This window comes from Adiantum capillus-veneris, chromosome 5 (genome assembly GCF_014529385.1).
Source record: "Adiantum capillus-veneris isolate H3 chromosome 5, ASM1452938v2, whole genome shotgun sequence".
NCBI classification, from domain to species: Eukaryota; Viridiplantae; Streptophyta; class Polypodiopsida; order Polypodiales; family Pteridaceae; genus Adiantum; species Adiantum capillus-veneris.
Window position 1 is genome coordinate 52,933,687 of NC_140935.1, and position 9,121 is coordinate 52,942,807.

Genomic DNA, 9,121 nt, shown 5'->3' on the forward strand with positions numbered 1-9,121 from the left:
GAGCTTCTAATCAACATACCCCTTCAAGGCATAAACCATTGAAAGATCATATGGTTATTGGAAGTTTCCAATTGACCCAGATTCCATCAGATCTGCAGACAAATGCCCCTATGAAGATCATCAAGGATAAAAGTTTCAGTTGATCACCACAAGTCAGAGTCAAAATCCGACAATTCCAATAGTGTTCAAACAGTTACATGTGACCAAGCTCACATATGCATATCAAGATGCACATGGTAACGAATATCAGCAAGATCATGATCTTGTACAAACCCTTATGGATGGCTCAACTGAAGTCAAAGACTATCTGAAGATGATGCAAAGCCTCAAGCTGCCAAAACAGGTGGCACAAAAGTCAAAGTCAAAGGGAGCTAAAGTCCAAAAAGCTACACCAAGGTCACCACCAAAATCTCCTCCAAAGAGATAGATTCTACCAAAAACTACAGTGGATCTTTTAAGATCAAAAGTTACTCAAATGCAGACACAAAATGCTCAACATTTGCAAAAAGGTGCAATATTACAGCCAATGGAGCCAACATCAATTGGACAAGGTGATCAAAGAAAAAATACAGATAAATCTCAACCAATGGACACTACCACAACAAAACTCAGACACAAATCCTGAGATGATCAAGTGCAACATCACCAATGAAAACAAAGAAAAGTTGTCAAGAGAAGTAAAGCTAGATTTTCAGTTAGACAAGAACCTCATGTCTTTTCACACTTGGAAAAGATGTGGTCAATCACAATCGGAAGATGCTCTTGAATTTGTGAGCATAAGTAGAGACAAACGAGCAGAATGCTGGGGAATCATCTCCACTACCATTGAAGTAAGTTCATAGATCATCATAGCTCAATTCCATGTGATCACAACAAAAGATATGCCAGACGACATCATAATGGGAATGCCAATGGCCCAAAATATGTTAGAGATACAGAATGTAAACAAGATGCAATCTTCAGAGACAACAAAGAATGAAGACCAAGACTGGTCACCCTCGGACGACAGCACAAAGTCCTCAAGCACAGTTAAAATAGAGAGTGATATCAAAGTAGGTCTTATTGAAGATGATTCATCTCCATCGAACATAACTTCAGACAAGATTAAAGAAAATCAGGCAATAGCAAGTGGAGATCCAACAGAACAAAAAGCAACCATGAAAGCTATTGAGCAAAGAATGCCATCAAAGCCAGAAGTAAAGAAGAATGAGGTTGCAAAAAACCAGGAAAAAATAGGAAGTCCAAAGATCCATACATTGCCAGTTGAATCATCTGATGAAAGTCAAATTGGAAAACAGGGTCTCAAGACACTCTCCATAGAGACACAGTTAGATCAAGATGAGGCCATGACAAAATCAGGACAGAAATCTTCAATAGAACCAGCAACAAGAATAGCTATAGTTCTCAGCAGTACAAGTAGCAAGTGTCAGATGCAATGCTCTACTGGATAAAGAAGAAAAGTGAAATATGGTTGCAAAAAACATTTAGAGCATTCCAGAGATTACTCAGGGCAAGCCAAGTAACAGAGGAATCATGGATAAGGCTACAAGTCAAGAAGAAATGGTTGTTATCCTTAGCATCCAACATACTGAAGATCAGGTGAAGTTTCAGGTGAAGCCTTAAAAAAACATGCTTGCAGATGTCATCATTGGATATCAGTGGTTAGACCAACACGAGGCCTACAAAGAGGATAAAATGCTAATACTCTCTTTTCCAAGAGGTAGCAAAAAACATTTACAGGTACCATTAATCCTAGATTCAAATTTGCAGGAGTCACAAGAATCAAAGAAAAATCTTGCAGACAAAGGTAAAGCTAAATTGGAACTTCCACCGATTAGCAAAGAAGGTGTGACAACATATGCCTCTACATCAAAGAACCCTCATGGATCAGCTTCTTCAAGCAAGTCAGACTTTCAAAACTTAAAGTCAATTGTTGCTGACCCAATTGAAACCTGTAAGGAAATATTCAGAAAAGCAAAGATATTTCAGCCAAAGTACTCAAGAAAGCAAAGGAAAGTCAAGCAAGTGTTTGTTCCGAGAAATTTAGTCAAAGTCAATGATTCAATTTGGATTAAAGACAGTAAATCAACACAGAAAGACAAACACATGGGATGGATAACATCACAATGGAGCTTAAAAGAGCAGGAGTACTATGAAGGTAACATATAGATATGGGTATCAAAACCTTAGGTAAGGGTATATGCAGTAACATCACGACCCTCCCAAGAAAGAAGGCCCACAAGGTATCAACCTTGATAATATCCTAGGATACCTAAGCAGCAGGTATACAACAAAACAACATTGAATGGTGTTGAAGTCTACCACAACTCTCAAGAGGATACAGAACAAAGACGCATCTCAAGGAATGTTCCTCTTGGAAAAGGATTCTAGACAAGTTATACAAAGGTTTGGCTACCAGTCAGCCAGAAGCCAACTACAACTACACCAGACCTGCATGAAAATCTCAAGAACTCAACAAGACCAAGAGCAAAACAAAGTCAACAATGGAGATACAAAGCTCATCAAGAGATTTGGATTCCCAAGTCTTCCAATGCTCCTAGACAAAAGCTAGATGCCGACAATGAACAAAGGCCTACAACAACATCAAAGACTCCTATCAAATAGGCCTAATTGGAGAATCAAACAGATAATAGAGTATTCACAGTCAAAGAAGTACCACCCAACCAACATTCATGCAAATTCAAGAAGATAAAACAAGTATGGAAAAAGAAACCTTCAATGCCAACTTGGTCCTTCACTAATCCTCTTTTTGAGGATTCAAGATTACTTTTACCTGAAGAAATGTTCGTAGTAAGCACAAGAATGTGAAAATTCAAGTTGCCAGGGTGCAAAAAATACTCTTTGGCATAGTAAGAGTCGGGCTATTGAACCATGAATGAGAAAAGCATTAGTCCCAAATCTTCAAGTCATATTAACCTCTGTGCTAAGAGTCGTAGTTATTAGGCTTACGCTCAAGCTGGAAGAGTTGAGCATATCTATGTCATGTCGCTCATGCTGGATGAGATGAGCATAAGAGTCGAAGTCTATTAATGTACAATTGGTGGAGTGTCGTAGAGTCCAACATTCACGCACAATGCACAGTAAGATGAGATCACATATCCTCGTCAACAAAAGCCATTCTTAGAGGGGTGCCAGCTTGCGAAGCCATGTCATATGATTTTATAGCTACACCATCTTTTTGAAGAACCCCTCAAAATCCTTCTTGCACAACATATTGTTTCCCATGCATTTCTGTGTATGCATAAATAGGATGTCCCATCATTGGACATATGCATTAGACACTCTTTTTTTCTTGCACCTATGCACCTTGAGTGGACTACAACATGTAGCAAACCAATGTCATGCTGACCAATAAAGCCATGCAATGGGGTCACCACTAGGCGAATAGGAAGCTTGGGGAGTGCCCAACACTCCCTATCGCTTGGTGTTGACCTAGGTGTTAAAGACATTACAGGCGACGGCAACACCTTGGGGCATGATAAATGACAAAAGAAAGATAAGTCATGCAATAAGTCACTATTGAATAGGACGCTTGGGGACTGCCCAACATTCCTATCACTTGGTGTTGACCTTGCTCTTAAAGTAATTACATACCAGAATTGAGTCAATACATAGAGAATAAGACGCTTGGGGACTACCCAAAATTCCCTATCGCAACAAATTCAACGACAAATGAAGATGATCATCCCATCAACAACCAATCAAAACATTCCACAGCCTCCACAGACACTTCTCCAACAGTGCCCGAGGACGGGCACTAAAATCGGAAGGGGGGAATGTTAAATGAGTGGATGTCAGTTAACAAGAGCTGCTAAAAGATCAAAGCCTTATGAATGCACATCAAAGATGAATATGAAGAAGAAGTGAAGATTGGAGTTACAGATGTAAAGCATAGGTCACTTAGTGTACCTGGGTTGCAGATATAATAAGTGTGGATCTTCAAAGTCTTGGGCGCCGGACATTACATTTTAGACCTTGGCTAAGGTATAAAAGCCAACTTTGTAAAGTTATTATTAAGTTTTGGATAATTAAATACACTGTGTGAGCTAACGATGCTCAGTTCTCTCCTTTTCGCGCTTCCTAATCCCTCCCCAGTTGTCACATTGCAGTCATGTTTGTTGCATTGCAACCGCAAGTAAGAGCTCTACACATTGACGTAAATATATCACAGTATTTTGTAGATTTTGACGTCGCCAACCCACGGCATAATTTCATCATAAGTACAAATTTACACTTCAAAATAAAAGCTAAGCATAGGTGGGGTATTGGGACATCATTGCTAAGCATTTAGGTGCATTCTGGGTCGAAAACGACTAGGTCATAAATCCATAGCTGTTAATAATCACGATTTTGGTACTTGACCTAAAGCGGAGTTTGAGACCATAAGCATGTGTGCTTAGGTCTTATAAACATGTCCTAGAAGTTTCGCTACATTTGGATGTCATCTGATGCTGTACCGGATGTGATTTGTTTGCCGATGAGCGATTGGCTTTTGGTGATTTCAGTCACTTGAGCGTAGCTTGAGTTAGATGCGAGTTGTTTGTTTTTTTCTGAGAGATTGACAACCTCTTGTAGCCTCTATGCACTAGTCAAGTCAGCTTCGTTCCATAGATTGACAATTTAATCGTGGTTCTTGCTATGTCTGCAATAAGATAGGAGTGAGGTTAGACACCCATCCCACAGTTGTAGGTCTTTGCAATACAAAAGGAGCAAGTGTTAGATGCAATGCTCTATTGGATAAACAAGAAAATTGCAATACGGTTGCAGAAAACATCCAGAGAATTTTAGAAATTACTCAAGGCAAGCCGGATAATAGAGAAATCATGTGTAAGGCTACAAGTCAAAAATAAATGGTTGCTACCCTTAGCATCCAAAATCATGAAGAGCATGTGAATTTTTAGGTAAAGTCTTCAAAAGAAGTTCTTGCAGATGCCATCCTTGGACATCATTGGTTAGATCAACACAAGTCCTACACAGAAGATGCAATGCTAATACTCTCTTCTCCAAGAGGTAGCCAACAACATTTACAGGTACCGTTAATGCTAATTCAAAGTTGCAAAAGTCACAAGAATAAAAGACAAATCTTGCAGACAAAGGTAAAGCTAAAGTGAACCCTCCACAGACTAGCAAAGAAGGTGTGATAGCATATGCCTCTACATCAAAGTACCCTCATGGATCAACTTCTTCAAGCAAGTCAGGATTTTAAAACTTCAAGTCAACTGCCAACACAACTAAAACCTCAAAGGAGACAACCAAAAAAGCAAAGATATATTAGCCAAAGTACTCAAGAAAGCAAAGGAAAGTCAAGCAAGTGTTTGTTCCAAGAAATTTAGTCAAAGTCAATGATCCGGTTTGGATTAAGGACAAGAAATCAACACAAAAAGACAAACACATGGGATGGATAGCATGACAATGGAGCTTAAAAGAACAGGAGTACTACGGAGGTAATAGACAGATATGGGTACCAACACCGCAGGTTAGAGCATATGAACTAACTTCAAGTATCTCCCAAGAAAGAAGGCCCACAAAGTATCAACCTCAACAATATCCTAGGATACCTAAGAAGCAGGTATACAATAAAACAACATCAAAAGATGCTAAAGTCTACCACAACTCACAAGAGGATACAGAACAAAGATTTGGCTACCAGTCGACCATAATCCAACTACAATTACACCAGACCTATGATGCATGGTTTTTAGGACCCCTTCTGAAGATGCAATAAAGGCACAGTCAGTTGTTGGGGAGATGAGGATACTCTAGTCCAAGGGATCTCGAAAGAGAAGAAAAATCTACTTCACAAGCACCAAAGAGTAAAAAGAGCCATGGACAGAAGATACGTGGGAACGAGCTCTTATGCATGCGTACAACCTATATCTTACAGAATAGCCCATTCTAGGTGTGAATTTCTAGTGAAATTTACATGAGGATGTTCGTGTGGACTCACAGCACAGCATACTCCGTTTTCACTTTTTTACCGACAGTAAATATTTTTTACTTACAGTAAATATTTTTCACCTGCATGGTAAATACAAATCACTTTTTACCTACAGTAACTTTTTTTACCCATGGTAAATATTTTTTACTGCACCATAAGTATTTGGTAGGTAACAGTTCACTGTTACTAGAAGCAGTGATTGGGCATCAACAATGCAGTTACAGTAGGAGAAAAGGGGAAAATCTTATGGTAAAGGTGAGTCAACAGGGATAAAGACTTTTGAGTTGAAAAGAGACATGCTGATTTTTTCAAAGAACACATGTCAAAATAAGCCATGGTTGAGGATTTTTTGAGAATTTGATATTCAGAAGGACCCAGCTGCCACCTCCCCCCCGCAGGTCCCCCCCTGACATGTGCAGAACATCCAGTTTCAACAACCACCTTACCTACTCTTAAATGCTGGTCAAGGCCTTATCCCCATGTGTCAGAATCAGAAAAATCAGCATTTACCCTCCCCTCTCACATCACTCTAGAGAATATCTTGATGGTGACATATCAGGTGACCTCAATCTGTTGACCACCCTAAGCAAAAAGTAACCCCAATCAACGGATTTAAGCATGTTTATCTCTAATCCTAAACCCTCTCAGAAACCTATATAAGGAGGCCTTCTCTCACTCAAAAACAACACTTCACCCCCTTCACCAAGCAATGAAGCTATGACGACATTTCTCACAACGAGGAGCTATGGATGGAGCTCTACTCTCTCTCCCTCTCTCTCTCTCCCTCTAGTATGCTACATTACTAGCCCTAAAACCTAAATAAGGAGTCTTCTCTCATGCTCCATGGCCACCATCCTCGCCATCATTCTCTAAGGTATTGATGTGTTGCTAGTAGGATCATACCTAGTTGCTGGGTTGATTGTTTTTTACAAGGGATTATGCCATCCTTGGCTTGCTTCTCTATATCCTTGTTATGTATGATCAGATGCCGTTGTATTGTTAAGCTGATGTCTTGTGTATGTGTTTTGCCATATGTTTTGATGCCATCATAATGCCAGAAGTCTCACTTGCCTATGTGCACTATGTGTGAGGTCCCTAAACCTCTTAATTTAGGGTGGTGCCCCCTTTGTTTTGTTCTTTGCTTGTTTGCATGAGGCGTGGTTTGTGGAGTGTGCACGAGTACAGAGGTCACCCGATTGCACTGCTCTTTTTCCCGCTATCATTTTGGTGCCCCCACGGAGCAGGGCTACACAGACCTTCAGTCCACAAGCAATGAAGATGTGCAATCTACAACATGGACGAATGGCGTGAGGAGTTTGCAAATTGGAGAACAGAAGAGGAGGAGGCTTTAGAGGCCTTAAAAGCTTTCATCGAGGTCTTGTTACCAGGTTGCAGTGTCATTGAAATTCAAGAAGTAAGTTCTTCTACATGCCTTGTTCGTGATCGTCGCCAACGAAGGAGAGTGAGAAGAAGAGCTTGATATACCTCTCCTCTCAACCTATGAGTGCTCCAGAAACCTCCAACTCACACGAGCTTGAAATATTCTACATCAACATACACGAAGGTACTGTGACACACATTAAGGGAAGAGAAAGCATCACCAGACCTCTCTTGCCTGAGGAGCCGACTAAGAGGAGGAAGATCACCTCTACACCTAAGTGGCCCAAGGCCGCAGCGCGTGCTCAAGCGTAAGGTAACATTTGGCTTAATCTCATTAATAAGGGATTACATTACCACTACAGGCAAGAAAAAGGCTAGTGAGCAACCAACTTCAACCTCCAACTTGCAACCACGACTCTCACCCCTAAATCCTCCTGAAGCAAAGAGGCGAAGGCTTGCCTACAAGATTGCCGCCCATCTACGAGTGCTCCCAGTGCACTTTGTGAATCTAGACACCACCAATCCCAATCCAACCTCCTATCCGCGTGAAGATCACTTTGGATATTGTCCAAAGTGCTTTGGAGACCGGGTGAACGGCTAGCCTCCCTGCCCTACCTTTGCTGCTAATTTTCAAGAAGTTATCTCAATCTAAGGAAACTATCTTAATTGATGATGTGCTGCACATTAATGGTGTCACTTTCATTCGTCATGCTGATTATGGTAATAGCATCCAATTGTTGCTTGCTAAAAGGCTCAGCATTGTACAAAGTGTTGCCATCACGCCTTACGTCTTCACAGATGCATCAAGAAGAGTTGAAGTGATCCGAGGTGCTGACTTTCTGTGGCTGATCAGGCTCATTGGTCCCAAGGTGGTGCAACTAAGCTAGGCTCTTGTGTGTAAGTATGGATGCCAATAATGAGAATGATGATCCCCGCATGTTTCCTTTCCATTTTGTGCGTCATATCCGTGTGAATATTTGTATTGATAGAAAAATCTTTTATCAGCAAAGAATAGTCCTGTTGTTTGGAGCCGAGAGACTTGGGGAAATCTTGCGCTCTCCTCATCCTGTCATTCTACCCTTACTAGACTATTACCATTCCTTTGATGTGTCGATCTTCATCCTATTTTGAGCTAAGTTGTGCTAAAGCTCCAAATTGTAATTACCATACTCTATTTTAAAATAAATTGGAGTTGTTTGTGTAATTGTTTACTCTCTCACTTATGGCCTTCCCTAATTTTTATGGTAAGCTTGGGGAGGTTGCTCCAGACTTTTTGGATAATTTGGAAATGGCCTTTCTGGTATCGGGAAGGGATGACGAAGCTACTAAGTTAAGGGCCTTTCCTTTGGTCTTGAGGGAAGGTGCAAAATTATGGTATCAAACTTTGGCACCTGAAGAAAGAAGAGACTGGGAGTCCTTAAAGATGGCCTTCATCAAAGAATTTTGCCGCCATGAGCCTCCAGAGGAGATATGGAGACAGCTCTTAGAGCTACGCCAAACATCACCCAATGACTATAGAAGCTATGAAGGAAAGTTTTCCAACCTGTGGGAGAAATGGTGTGCATCACTAGGTGAAGGAGAAAGGGCGCCAGAATGCCTAAAGAAGGACTGTTTCCTGGCAGGGCTTTACCCCATCCTTCGAGAAAAGGTAAAAGGTAAATTCTCAGATACCTTTGATAAAGCTATGACTTATGCAAGGGAGAAGAATAGGAAGTTAAAATTCCAAGCTCAACTACAAGGGGGAATGGAGCCTCCACCGCTAGCTCAACCTACGACAAGGGT